Genomic DNA, 13923 nt, shown 5'->3' on the forward strand with positions numbered 1-13923 from the left:
AGACACCAATAAGTTTTTGGTGTAGGTGGGAATTGAACCCCAGATCTCTTATTCAACCATAAGAAATTTTACCAATTGAGCAAGCTGGAACCTACAAAAATAAAAGGACTTAATTAATTAGAAAGTTCTAATCAAACTGATTGGATTATTACAGTTGGATAAGCACTTATTCAAATTAATTATTAATTATATTAAATTTTACGAAATAAGATGAATTTGGTCATTTAGCTTTAGGTTGGCAGAAATTTGTGATTGTGGCCCAACAAAATCTCTCTTTGAATGGATTTTCATGTTTGTTGTTGAATGCTTTTCTAAGTATCATTGGTGGGTAAGTCAAAAAGTAACACATTATATGATAATCCATTTATTACTTTAATATGCAACTTAATGCGACTTTTCGTAATTTGATTTACTTTGGAAATTGCCCCTTGTGTAGACTCATGGCTGCTCTGTACTTTTCTTCTCCTCTTTGAGTCTTTGACGGGTCTAATAATACTCAAAAATAATATTCACCTCTCTCACATATAAGGAGAAATACTAGTTGTGATCTGTGCATGAGAGATCAAGCGAGAGTTATGTGGCAGCTAAATAAATTTAATTTAGGGTTTAGGGTTTATGATCTTTCAGCAATGGCATGCAATATATTGCGGCCTTTATTGATTTCTGCCAACCAAGTAGGTGGCAGCTGCCTTCTAGCTAGGGGTGAAAGACTTTGAAAGTAGACTTGTGGGTAAAGCTTTATCTTGTGCATAAGAATAAGATTAAAGACATGTAACCAACTGAAATGGCAATGATTAAAGTGGGGTTTTAATTTTCTGCTTCAAAAGTTTATAAGCACATCGTCATTTGCTTTGTCTATGTCTTTTCTTCTCTCTCTCTCTCTCTCTCTCATTAGTTATGATTAAGGCATAATTGAAATACATATTTTCATCGAAGCTTTCCTTCTCAATTAATTTCCTCACGCACTGCAAATATTTGATTTCATAACAAAAAAAAACTTAAATTAATGATAAAAACATGAAATATCATATTCTATTTTTTATTTTTATTTTATTTACATGAAGCATCATCTTCTATTTGATGGGAGATTGTTCCTAATTTCACAATTTATAACTATATAATGGATTCAGCTAGACCTTGCGACAAACCAGAGGATCCAATCATAATATGAGGAGATGAATTAAATGAGCAAGAAGAGCAACATTTACAAGGCTTGGTATAGTGCACCTACATCCACAGAAAGAGAGGAATTACTACTATGGTTGCAGTTATCTCATAATTAATCTCACCATAGAGTTCAGGGGCATGTCAAAAAGAATACGAGATTGAGATTTGAACCCCCCCCGGAAGGGTGGGCTCTTTTTTCTCCAAGGTGAAATCTAACTTTGAGAAAGTTTGACCAGTAAGGACCTAACAAATACCGAATATCCCGAGAGGCATTTGGTATTATAAATTGATTTATGGTAATAAGTGTTTGCCAGTTGCCACCGATTGATAGACTTTCCAGGATCTGTTTTATTTGCTCAGTCTATAGGGTCTGTCATGTGAGATACGCATGATTAAAAAATGTAACAGTCACATTAAATGACAATTATTAATGCTTACTGTGAATAATGGTGCAGTAATGATTTATAATTGATTGGAAGATGGTCATTTGAGAAAGACACATGAACTCAAAGAAGAAGATAATTAAGATGGTATCCCTATAGACCCTAGACTAACCCAGCAGCGCTAACAATGATGCGTGGACAAGTTATAATCACAAATATCAATATGCATGGATGGCACTTAGGCAGACAAATTTCTATTGGTTGGCACTTGGCAGGCCCCTCTTGTAATTCTAGGTTTAACTTGTTATTCACAAACACTATTTTATATAGGTTTACATACCCATCTAAAAAACAATTGAAATTGTGAAGTCACAACTTTAATTGTTTATGAAAAAGTGAATTTGTTTGTAATAAACACTTCTCTTCTTTCTAATCTTTCATCCCCTGTCTCCATCCTTTCACGTCTTATCAACCCTCTCCTAAAGAGGTACTTTGATTCCAACTTTTCAACCTTACTTTCCACAAGCGAATCAATGCCACAAAGATAAAACATAATTTGACCAACAGGCACTAGGTATTGATATTGTCCTATACCATGCATGTTTCCTCTCCTCAATGCCAATTGCAGCTCTATCTATCTCGTGAATGCATTTCTTCTTATCCATTGAGCTACAGTTCTTCTAACATATGAGTATATGACAACCTCCAGCGACCTGAAATTATGAGCTTCACGTGTAGATCTCTACATATTATTTATATATGTGTGTGGGGGGGGGGGGGGGGGGGGGGGGGTGTGCGAGCCATGGTCGTTTTACTTTTCTCATATAGAAGTTGACCCACAAGAGTTATATCTGACCCACCTTGTGGGATCACAGTTTGGCATTGGTAAAAGTTAAGTTATGATGAATTTGGAAGGAAATTGAAAAGCTCACTCTTATTAATTAGTTTCTCACTATCTCGAAAGCAGAAAAATTTGAAAGCCATATGGCTTATATTCTTTGTTCCCTCCGCAAGCAAACCCCACGAGGAAAAATCAACTATGCAAAGTCCCAATAAATTAAAAAAAATAATAATAATAATTCAAAAAGATAAAGGAGACCGAAGACCATAACCTTACAGTCAGATGTTCACACTTATACAACACTTTTTTTGTTCGTCAAACAAATTAGGTGAAACACATCACATTGAAAGAGATTGAACATTAATTAAGTCTTACCTCGTTTGATCTGGTCGGTTCCTGCTCGATCTCTGCGGTTGCCAATTTCTGGCTTGCTCCTCCAGAGTTGAGTTATATGTATGTATAGTTGATGAAGATAAGAACGCTAGTACTACCAAAAGAAATATAATTAATTCTTCTTCATACATATGCTATTATTATATATAGAGGCATGCAAGAAGTTGAAGGTGTTGAGGGGAATGAAGCCTGGTCCGAAATCATTCAGATGGTAGCCTTGAGTGCTAGCTTTGCATGAATGATCTCGAACCAGACGACATTCCCCTCAACTTTTCATATATGAGAAAGAGTCTGGGTCGGCCTTAATTAGAGTTGTTGATATGGCCATGCATTATTTTTCATGGGGTCCGGTCCTTATATATACGTAAGGATGAGAAGGATTCTTAATTTATGGGGTCACATGACACAGAGTCCACTTTCCACATTACCCCTAACTTGCTTTTCACACCTAGGTATATAATTTATTAGAAAGGCTTTCAATTTCTACAATCTAAAGTTTATTTATTCATTTATTTATTTTTGGGCTCTTCAAAATGATATATATTTGCTAATATATGCTATACGTTTGATATTCTAATAGTAATAGTACTAGTAAGGTCAACCCAAATGCTAAATTTATACCCATGGAATATCAAAAAACCAGATATTATAATCTGCTTTTATCTTTATCTTTATCTTTTTTGGTTGGGTAGAGATCTCTGAAACTGCACCCAAGAGAGGCTTCATTAATTAGTGGAGCATATTACTATAGTTTTTTAGGGTCTGACTTCTTTTGTCAAGGATCTTGACCCTGTGTTTTTTCTGAGCTCTCAAGTAAAGGATATGTCTTTTGCTTGCCACTAGGGTAAAGGGAAGGTGGGAGGAGGAGAGAACCTTCATCAATGATAGCATTTGCAGCTGTGATGCCAACCTTCAATTTGAAGCTTAACACAGATTGGCCTGTTAAAGCTACAACCGGACCAGCAAATTTAGAAAGAAAAGAAATAAAAAGTTACTAGATGTGCTTAAGGACTTGTTAATAGCTCAACATGAACAAGTTTTTGTTTTATTTATAAATTGATCATATATCTAAAGTCTCTTTTTGGACATGAGAATTAGTAATATATAGTAATCACCACATACCAATGACACAGAGGAATATATCTACAAGTTCAACAAAAAAGAATAAGAAAAAGAGGAATATATCTACAAGGTTTCAAGAAAATATATATAGGGAGATCAATAAGTAGCTAGTAATAATTTCGAAATGTAGCGTTGTAATGTTCTCACCATCCTCAAGATTAAACTAAATTAAATCCAAATGCTATAGCTTCAGTTCAGTGTTAAGTTTTCAGATCCATTAATTATTTGTTCAGAGAGCCACATTTTCCCATTATTTTAGGAGATTTTTCTGTGAGAATTTCTGTACCAATCTATATCTTCATCCTTCGTAACTCTCTTGCCAACATCATTCATCAGTAGAATTTGGCTGTTACTTTCAACCCAATGAGTGAAAAAAAAAAAAAAAAAAAAAAAAAAAAAAAAAAAAACTCAAATTATTGAAAAAATTTCATTCCAACCCTTAATTTTCCAAACACCAAAAAGGGTGTGGACATGCATAGAAACACTGCCTCACCCACAGCCACAGGCCACAGTTAAATTAGAGGACAAGGGAAAGTGGGCAGTACGGACACACAGACTGAAAACTTCGCGCAGCCAATTTCCAAATGATCATAATAAACTTTACAATTAATTTGGTTGGTACTTGGTACTGCCTGCTGCATACATGATACATTCATGTGTCCTTGAACTTGTTAAGTTTATGATTGCAGGCATGGACTAGTAGTAGATCTCAAGTACCAAATAAACTCGTGGGATAGAAATAAAGATCGGCGCAGAATCACTCATATAACAAAAGAAATCCAATATTCTTGTGGGGTTACTGAGTTCAAATCAAGTTACTCTCTATTGCGTTTTATTTATATGGCACTTTTACTGCCCAAAAAGAAGAAAAAGAAAAAAGAACCTAGACAAGTTGAGATCAAGAAAATCAACTTACCCCCACCAAATAAAAAATAAAAAATAAAAACAGCAAACATTTGTATAATGATATGTATAAAACTGATTTTGAAGAAAATTTTCTTATAAATGAAATAAATGCATAAAAACTTAATTATGAGGTCAAATTAAATAATAGCTTAGCTAAAGGCCTCCAGCCTCCAGGTCCAGGCCTTCATCAAATCAATCATGCATCCTAATCCTAAAGCTAAAAAGTTTTGAATTTGATGCACACCATCCATATTGCACTATCGAATCTTGCTTTTAAAATGATAACTGCAATTTTGCATTTAGATTTTAACAATCTCCGATGAAGTGGAAATTTTAATTTGCAAACTGGACTTTGATTAATTTCACAGTACGTAGTGTAGTGAATAGTGATGTATGTACCAAATTATATATTATAATATAGTGTCTTAATCTAGCAGTAGGATGGTGGGGATTAGATCAGACTAGACAAATTAAAGTAAACACAATTATATATATGTATATATGAATTGAGATCCAGCTAAGGAAAATCTGTACCATCGATCACAAATGATATTTGTGTGTGTGGACGGACACTAGTCCTCGTGGTTTTCCACCATGAAACTCAATATCAACAAGAAAAGTGAGAAAGAACATGTCAGCAACAGCGCGTAATACGGCCAAATCATACGATTGGCCCAGAAATCTATATAACATTCACACTCACAGCAAGCAAGGAAATAATTAAAATAAAAGTTGTGCGTTATTGGAAAATTTCCTAGTCAAAATGAGCTCTTTGGGCCCTAAATGCTGGCAGAATAAAGCTCTTACGATATTACTTCCAACAACAATAGATCAAATTTATCCCCAATCAAACTATACACAAAAAGCAAATGGAATCATGACCTATATATACGTATGCAATTCCAAATTCAATATATTATGGTATGGAAGTAGCCTAAAAAAGTCAAGGCAACTTTTCGAATAGCATTCTGTTTCCACATTTCAAGCATTCTAAGTGTTGTCTTTTATTATTTGTTTGGTAGAGATGTATAATTTGAAAATTTTTCTTACCAAACATAAAAAAAGGTGTATTATTGAAAACATTTCTGTTAGGGAATGGTACCCGTCATTGTCAACCTCCAAAGGCATCTTCTTCTTTTTTTGTTCGTACAACTTCCTATGGTTAGGGGTACCACAATTACAACCTAATAATTAGTTCTAACATGATTAATAGTTCCCCAAAAAGTAAATCTACCCTAACAAAATACGTCTTGATGGGGAAATAATAATAATATTGCATAATTGTGTCTTTATTGATTCATGGAAAGAAGAAATCTTGGAAAATAATGTGATACTGTATATAGGTGAGATGTGTCCAATTGATTAGGACATTGATATGATTAATACCAAAGTATTTGCATACTTAGAGCTGTATGAGACATAGACAACCCTCCCATCTCCTTGTAAATTGGAAAGCAGATATCTATGTATAACATATGGTAGGATGATTTCTCATGAACCATTGCCCATATCTTCTCTCTATCCATGACCTCGATACATGAAAACCGTGTGTGTAATTTCATTTTTGATATATCAATTGTTGGAGATAAGGGGATTTGAATTTTAAATATCTTTATTAGAAATGTCAAGATGTGCTAACTTGTTGAGCTATAAGGCTCTTAGCATCGCATTCATATATAATTTAAGTGAATGTTTATGTTAATAATATGTGGCTATGCATAATTTGTCTTCTTTTTTTTGGCTGAAAAAGATAAAAAATAAAAATAAAAAAAAGGTTGCATTTGGTTTTGAGGATATAAACTTATGGAATTTAAAAAATAATTACTAGTATAAATTGCTCTATATAGATATAGTACATGATGATGAGTCTAAGGGCACAATTTGCACCCAAACCCACAATGAGAATGGAATAGGCTCAAAAAATTCAATACAATAAAATTTGTAAAAAGTGGGCTTGAAATCTAGGTTTTAATGATGTTAGATAACTAGAATGATAGGCTCGATCACAACATTACACACAAGGAACTGTTTATATGAAAGAAATTTGTTCTCGGACACAAGCCGATGATGATTTATATTATTTCTTTCAAAGATAGACTACAACTAAAGATGGTGATGTATACAATATTATCACTCTATTTTTCCGTCCCCTTTCTCTAAGCGCCTTCCTTTTCCTTTTATATCACCTTCCACACATGGATCAAATTCTTGATTTAGATACTTGACCCATTTCCCTCCCCTCAAGTCTTGGAAGGCAGCTGTAAGGTTGAACCCTGATTCTCAGGCCTCACTTCCCCATTAATGCTGCCAAAGAAGCAGTTGCAGAGCATTCAATGCGGTAGCGGTTGTAGTAGTTTTATTAAAAATATCCCACCGCCATTTTTCTTATCTTCTACGTATACCATGTTTATCCTTACCTATAGGATCTTTTAGAATAGTGTCTGCGGAGGTCAACCAATCTTTCTTCTACCTTGGCTTTAGATAGCCGATGACATATCCCTCCTTGGACCATTCTCTTAGATATGCTTGACCAGATATCACTTTTTTACCTTTTAGCATTGCTTCGTGGGCTGACATTTACACATCCTCGGACCATTCAGTATCCTTGGATTGGGCCTTTAGCTCAATTAATACCTTTGGACCAAACCAACATATATCCCGGGGCCCATTGACCCTACAATGAGAAATCTGGATATTTTACTCAAAAAGAATCATGTGTGATATGATGGATTTTAAATAATATGTTACATCCAGTCATTTGAAACTCACATATTAATAAAAGCTCAACAGTCCCTCTATAAATTTCATCAATTGAAGAAAAATTGTTATTTTATATAATTTTGAAGTTATTTAAATTAATTTATATAAAAAAATGAGGTTATTTAAATTAATGATTGAAATCCAAATCATTTTGAATTCCTTCATCCAAAAAATATCATTAGAAATCTCATTGTATGTTTATATAGTTGCAGAGTAAGCAAAAGTATTCATAATTTTACTTGTAGTGCAAATTCTACAATCCCAATGGTAGTCCATGTTAGTAACTATAATTTGGGGTCTATTGTAAAATTGAGATCTTAATAGTAAAAATGTAGCTGTTTAGACTTTTACTGTGAATATAAGCTATTCCACACTATATTAATTTTGTTTCAGCTTTCTATTTTTCCCTTTTTTTTTTCTTTTTTTTTTTTGGTGTTGTTGTCGTCGACTCAATCATTCACAATCCCAACAAAAATTTACAATATTAGATTTCAAGGCTTTGTTCTTAACTTCAAAGTTCACACTTCCATATGAAATATTGTAACTTTTCGAGTTATTAGTAACACAGAATAGTCTTAATAAGCTGCTTTAGTAAAACTTATCTAATTTGTTTAGAGCATTCTTATCAAAGATTTTAAACAATTTAACATTTATCCTCTCAAAATTTATATTTATAATATATAACACATCACTTTACAATACAATCTATATCAAAACTTCTAATTTTTTTACAATTTCCTTTAAATATTGTATCTTTATTATTTTTCACTAATCTTTTATTTTTTCTCTCTCTAAAAGTAATATAAAAGTGGGCCCACAGAATAAAAAAGTAATATAAATTTTTACAATTGATGAATAGTGCCATTTCATATTTGAAATGGCACTATTTATCAATTGCAAAAATTTTACAATATGAAAGGTTTGATGGAGCAGGCTTAAACCTTTTAAATGCTAAAAAAATAAAAATTTTAGAATTTGAAAGGTTTGATAAGAATGCTCTTACATTTTTGCGGTTTTGATCTTAACTTCTAATATACACTTTGATTGGATTCCTAAGAATTCTAGGCATTATGTGGCGCTATTCTATAGTACAAGAATGGCAAAATTCAACAAATTGCTATGAACGGACTATTGCTAATCAGGATAAAGCAAAGCAAATTGCAAAGCCCACTGAAAGAGAAGACTTTCCAGTGTGCTTACTTTAGAATCAAACATATTGCTGACTTATTTGACTTGCATATCTAGCAATTTCTTCACCTAATTTTGACTTCAAATTTCAACTTACCGTGAAATTCAACGAGTTAATTGCCGACCTATATATAGCTAGATAGCGTACCTTTGCCTAAAAATTATTTTGCATTTTTGTAGGAGTCTCATGGCACTATTCATGATTCCGCCAAACTTGTGAAAAACGCTGATAAACAATAAATTTTGGGTCCCACGATGCTATTCATAGCTTACTCATTTTCTATGGCTAAAGAAGACTTCAAATTCCAGTGTTGGTTAGATCTTTGTGAGAGTATTGAATGTTGATGTAGGAGTTTCAAATACATAATGTTGGTGCAAACACAATAATAATGGAAATAACACGAAGAGAAATTGAATAATATTTCTGAATTTTTATTATTTTAAAGAAAGAGATTACACAACACTATTTGGACTGAGGCACGGCACTCGCTCTCTTTAAGGAGATTCAAGCCCTTGGTTGGCTAAACTTTGTAACTAGTGCAGACCGTCTCTGACTTGTCTCCCCCAGGATACAACAACCCAATATTTGAGACAATTCAAGTTAGCCCATTAATCACCACAATTAAAAAGAACAAAATAGTCTCTCTCCTTTTCAATGTGGGATTAAACATTTTCACTAACTCCTCATCTACCACATTCACTCCCACATCTTTATATTTATGTTATAACATTTATTCATTTTAATTATTTAATATTAAAATGCTCCAACAATCCCCCATTCATTTTAATATTAAATTTTAGTTAAAGAGAGATTACTAGGCAAAGATGGGTCACTATGCATCATGAAGGTGTGCTCTGCATTGAACCTTCACTTAGTAAAATAGCGATCTCAACTCCAGAGTCGTAGTGGTCTCCGAGTTGAACTAGGACTACTTACGGGAAATTAAGTGTCACTGCTTACACATAACAACCCAGGTGTTGACATGAGCTTTTATAGCTAGCACTTTACGGCCATGTGCTGATCTCGGTTTCATGAGTGTATTTGAGATTAAGTCCAAATCTCATAGAGAGCGGCCCCACCCCCACACTCACATAGGTGAAATTTTGTCAAGGGTGCTCCTGTAATTCTGACACCCCACTCATACGAGCTACAAATTTCATTAAGAGTTTCTTACTCAACCTCTCCACATTACAGGATAAATGCACTTACATCATAGGGATGAACAATTAAAAAATTATTTACAAAATAAATAATTAACAAAATTGTGCACTTCTTACGATCATCATATGATTCGTTTTTTCCATTGAACCCAATTCTCAAGATCTCTAGTCTTTGGGTTGGGTATCCTCATACATGGCTCATGATTCTATGGACTTTAGTCCTATCCCCCTCGATGTATTCCAGACTCTATCTTTTGCCAAGGCCTTGGTAAATGGATTTGCAAGATTATCGTTAGATTTAATATAATCCACAGTTATGATGTCACTACTCAAATAAGATCGCACGATATTGTGCTTTCTTCTTATAGGTCTGGATTTACCATTATAATAACGGTTTTTAACTCTACCAATTGCAGCAGTGCTATCACAATGAATTAATATAGGTGGAATTGGCTTTTCCCAAAGTGGAATTTCATATAACAAATCTCTAAGCCAATTTGCCTCTTCACTAGCTGAAGCTAATGCTATTAATTCAGCTTCCATTGTTGAATTGACAATTATTGTTTGCTTTTTAGATTTCCAACAACTGACACCACTACCTAAGGTAAAAATATAACCAGTGGTAGATAGAGAATCACTTGACAAAGTATTTCAATCGGCATCATTAAAACCTTCAATCACAGCAAGGTATTTTTTATAAAACAAGCCATAACTTTTGGTACCAATTAAATATCTCATGACTCGCTCAATAGCTAGCCAATGATCTTTACTAGGTTTGCTAGTAAATCTGCTTAGCACTCTTACTGCATATGCAATGTCAAGTCTAGTACAATCAGTAACATAACGCAAACTACCAATGATGCTAGCATAATCCTTTTGATTAAAAATCTCATCATCATTATTCACAGGAAATAAATGAACACTAGAATCAAAATGAGTAGCTACACTTTTGTGATCATGAAAATTATATTTTTTCAATATTTTATCAACATAATGTGATTGATCAAGATATATTCCATCACACGTTTTTATAATTTTCATTCTCAAAATAAAATTAGCTTCACCAAGATCTTTCATATCAAAATAGCTTTTAAGCATATTTTTTGTCCCATTTATAACATGCATATTTGAGCCAAAAATCAACATATCATCCACATAGAGACTAATAATAATATGTAAATTATTCCATGATTTAGAATAAATGCATTTATCACATTTATTTGATTTATAACCATTCTCAATCATGCAGGAATCAAATTTTTCATGCCACTGTTTAGGTGCTTATTTTAAGCCATATAGGGATTTAGTTAGCTTACATACCTTGCTTTCTTGTCCAGGCTCTACAAAGCCTTCGGGTTGATCCATATAAATCTCTTTCTCTAGGTCCCCATTTAGAAATGCAGTTTTTACATCCATTTGATGAATTTTCAAATCAAAAATTGCAGTAATAGCAATTAACAATCTAATAGATGTAATTCTTGTTACCGGAGAAAATGTATCAAAGAAATCAAGATCAACTTTTTGTTTAAAGTCTTTTGCAACAAGTCTAGTTTTAAACTTATCTATTGATCCATCCGGTTTCAACTTTTTTCTAAGGACCCATTTACAACCTATGGTCTTACAACCTGGTGGAAGATCTACTAATTTCTAAGTTTTATTAGAAATTAGAGATTTCATCTCATCATTTACAGCTTCTTTCCAAAAAATAGCATCAGATGATGTTAAAGCCTCTTTTAAATTTTGGAATTTTCCTTAATGTTAAAAACATAATAATCAAGACCAAAATTCTTTTCAACTCTAGCTCTTTTACTCCTTCTAGGTTCCATTTCAAAATTTTCTTGATTTTGTAAATGTGAAGTAGAAGAACTAGGTTGTGACAAAATATTTTTTTTACCCCCACTATTTTTTAATTTAAAAGGAAATTTTTCTTCATGAAAAATTGCATCACCAGATTCAAAAATTATTTTGTTTTCCAGATCAAAAAATCTATAGGCTGTACTATTAAATGCATAACCAAGAAAAGCACAGGTAGTAGCTCTTATACCTAATTTACGTATTTTATGGTCAGTAAGCCTTACATAAGCAAGGCAGCCCCATACTCTCAAATATCTCAAATTTGACTTATGTCCTTTCCACATCTCAAAAGGTGTGGTGTGTGACTTTTTATGTGGCACCCTATTTAAAACATGACATGCAGTTAAAATAGCTTCACCCCAAAAATGTAAAGGTGCACCAGATTCAGTTAACATGGCATTTGTCAACTCAATTAAAGTTCTATTTTTTCTTTCAGCCACTCCATTAGAAGCAGGTGAATATGGTGCAGTAGTTTTATGGATAATTCCTAAAGACTGAACAAATGAGTTGAATGCACTTGATTCATACTCACGGCCTCTATCATTTCTTATTCTTTTTATTTTTCTACCGAATTGATTTTCAACTAATTTTAAAAAATCTTGAAAATTTTCAAAAGTATCACTTTTATTTTTCAACAAATAAATAGTTGTATATTTTGAGAAATCATCAATAAAAGTGATAATATATCTATTTCCTCCATAAGTTAAAATTCCCTTAAATTCACATAAATCGGAATGAATTAACTTAAGCAATTCGGTATTTCTTACAACACTTTTATGAGACCTTTTTGTAATCTTAACTTGACTACAAGTTTCACATTTTTCAAAATCTTTTGACAGTCTTGGAATTAATCCTAAACCACTCATGATTCCCACATATCTACTATTTATATGACACAAACGAGCATGCCAAAAATTAACAGAAGAAAGCATATAGACTGACCTAGTAGATGCTTTATTATTCTCAACATTCAATTTAAACATTCCATCACAAGCATAACCCTTGCCCACAAATAATCACTTTTTAGTGATTACATAATTATCAAATTCCATAGTTTGCTTGAAGCTATCCTTGTTAAGCAAAAAACTTGACATCAAATTCTTCCTCATGGACGGAGTGTAAAGTATATCTTTCAATGTTAGCACACGTCCAGAAGTGAATTTCAATTCAACCTCACTACTCCCAAGAACCTTGGTTTTGCTAGAGTCACCAAGCATAATAGTTTTTTCTTCTTCAAAAGGAGTGTACAACTTGAACCAATTTTTGTCATAGCAGACGTGCCTATTAGCACCAGAATCTGCCCACCACCCTTCAACATATTGCACCATATTGATGTCTGTAATCATAGCCACTAAAGGCTCTTTGGTTACGTTGGCCTACAGGACAGATTCACGTTTCCGAAATTTGCAAAATCGAGCAATATGCCCACTCTTGCCACAGACAAAACAGGATCTATTAAATTGATCTTGTGAAAGGGGTCATTGGTTCTTATTGTAATTTTTATTCGGGTTTCTCCTTCCTTGAGGTGATCTATTATTGTTTTTAAAGGCTTTCTTTTATGGCTTCAATTGACCATTTCTAGGAAAATGATTTTTGGACATATTATTATTAGATGAAATAAGGTTTACCTTTGTGGTGGAATTACCATTGCTCTCTTGTGTCATGAGTGCATCTTGTCCTCTAGCCTCCTCCTTCACACGGATGCGTGTGATCAAAGTCTCCAAGAATGTCTCCTTTTGTTTGTGCCGCAAAGTCTTTTGAAACTCCCTCCAAGATTGTGGTAGTTTGTCAATTATGCCGGCTACCACCAAATTGTCTCCGATCTTTATGCCTTCAGATCTCAATTCTGCTACAATCATTTGGAAGTCTTGTGCTTGATCTACCACCGATTTTCTCCAAAATCAATTGGCGCCTAGTGAATTTCTTGACTATCTATTATTACTCACTGAAGTTTTCATTTTCAATTTCACTATGAAATCTCATCCAGATGCAAAGTGATAAAAAAGCATATGACTATTTTTTCCTCCACGGCTATTATGACAAAGCAAGCGGGAAAAACTGGAGGCAACAGGAAACCATCACCAACAAGAAGGGATCAAAGGCCCACTTTGCCTAGCATTAGCAATAGCCAATGGGCACATGGACAAG

General features: G+C 33.4%; 1 long non-coding RNA gene across 2 annotated transcripts; it reads right to left on the reverse strand.

Moving 5' to 3' along the window:
- Window positions 1-981: 981 nt before the first annotated feature.
- LOC142612990 (uncharacterized) lies at window positions 982-4421 on the reverse strand. Of its 2 annotated transcripts, none has more exons than XR_012840212.1 (2): window positions 2767-4421; window positions 982-1227 (listed from the first exon to the last, which is right to left on the reverse strand). It is a non-coding gene; the product is annotated as an uncharacterized LOC142612990 (long non-coding RNA). The 2 variants fall into 2 exon arrangements; XR_012840211.1 differs by having other exon boundaries at window positions 982-2263.
- Between the last annotated feature and the right edge of the window lie 9502 nt (window positions 4422-13923).

Source organism: Castanea sativa, chromosome 10, assembly GCF_040712315.1.
Source record: "Castanea sativa cultivar Marrone di Chiusa Pesio chromosome 10, ASM4071231v1".
NCBI lineage: Eukaryota > Viridiplantae > Streptophyta > Magnoliopsida > Fagales > Fagaceae > Castanea > Castanea sativa.